The 1,625-nt window shown below is 32.9% G+C and overlaps 1 long non-coding RNA gene across 1 annotated transcript; it reads left to right on the top strand.

Annotated features, from left to right (window-relative positions):
* On the top strand, positions 1-392 carry LOC139198409 (uncharacterized). Its single transcript, XR_011583870.1, has 2 exons — positions 1-211; positions 247-392. It is a non-coding gene; the product is annotated as an uncharacterized lncRNA (long non-coding RNA).
* Positions 393-1,625: the final 1,233 nt, after the last annotated feature.

Below are 1,625 nucleotides of genomic sequence, written 5' to 3'. Positions count from 1 at the left end.
CCAGAAAGGTTAGGGAATCGCGGTGAGAGATTGATTTACTGGGTTTTTGCTGGGTTTTGTAGGGTGTGGGGTTCATAGAGATTGGCAGAGAGATTGGCGGCAGTGGTAGGGTTTGCTGGATGTTTCTCGTCGTCTTCTTTTCACGGCGAATAAGGTGGAGGAAGAAAGTGAGTGTAGTGAGAGAGAGAGAGAGAGAGAAATAAATCGAGAGGTGCTGGGATTTGGGTGGGGTGGGATTTGGGTGAGGTGCTGGGATTTGCAGAAGAGAGGAGGGTGCGGGGGTAAGGGATAGGTTGGGCCTTTTTTTCATTATATTTGTGTTTTTGTATTTTTTTTAAATTTTTTAATATTAAGTGGGTCCATATTGACATGTGGCGCTCAATTATTGTCCACGTGAGCGCCACATCATCAATTAACAGAAATTCTAACAGAAAACTTAACAGAGGTATGAAACTGTCCTAAAATTAAGACTTGAGGTATGACTCTGGGATGAAAAAAAATTCATGTACCAAATGTTGAAAACCACGAAACTTCATAGTAGTAAACAGAGATTAACCTTATATTAAATTTAGATAATGTAGATCCACAAGATTGGGAAAGAACGATTGAGAGATGGGAAAAAGGTTGCGTACATGCAGCATTAATGTTAGATTTTAGTAATTCACAAAATATGTTAGATTACTTTGAGTATACTTTGAATGATTTAGTTTTTGATTACTTACAGTCATGGAAAGTTCAAAATCCAGAATAACATTAGGCAGCTAAAATACATTTTAATATTGATGGTTTTGTTACTTTGATTAAACAAGAGTTTTTAGATCATAATAGGTTAGATGGCAGAAGCGAACAAGAACAAATAAGAGCAATCAGAAATTTAGAACAATTATAAATTTGCGATTTACAGTATATAACTGAGTATACCACAGATTTCTTTAAATATTTAGGAAGAACATGTAGAATTAGTGATATTAATTTATTAGATACTTATATGACAAAAATAAAAGGACCAATAGGTGAAAAGATTTGGAATGAATGGCAAAAGCATTCGAAGAAAAATGATATTGCTATAGGACTTAGAATTCAACATGTATATGATATACTCAGACAAGTGTGTAGTCAAATAAAAGCTATGAGACAAATTAAGAAACAATTTTACATGTGTTGTAAAAATATAGATTTACCACAACAGTATGGTTGCCATAAGAAAAAGCATAAGAAAATATACAAAAAGAAATATAAGTCGTATAAACCCTACAAACATCATAAGAATTTCAGCATAAGACATTCAAGAACATATAGGAAAAGAAAATATATTCCAAAACAATTTAGAAAACGAAGTGGCAGACCTTGGATTAGAAAATATAAAGCACCAAAAGATAAGAGTAATTGTAAATGTTATTCATGTGGAGAAGGTGGACATATTAGACCTAAATGTCCAAAATTAGGTAAACAGTTGAAAGAAAAAGTACATTTGATGGAGTTGTTTAAGTTAGAAGAAGATGAGGATATTCAGTCAATATACAGTTTAGATAATTTAAGTGATAATGAGAGCATTTATAGTATAGAGAGTATTAACATGATAGATTCAGACTCAGAAGATTCAAGCAACACAAATAGTGATCTAG

Source organism: Malus domestica, chromosome 08 (assembly GCF_042453785.1).
Source record: "Malus domestica chromosome 08, GDT2T_hap1".
NCBI classification, from domain to species: domain Eukaryota; kingdom Viridiplantae; phylum Streptophyta; class Magnoliopsida; order Rosales; family Rosaceae; genus Malus; species Malus domestica.
Note: the sequence above shows the minus strand (reverse complement) of the source record. Positions and strands in the feature narration are given on the sequence as shown.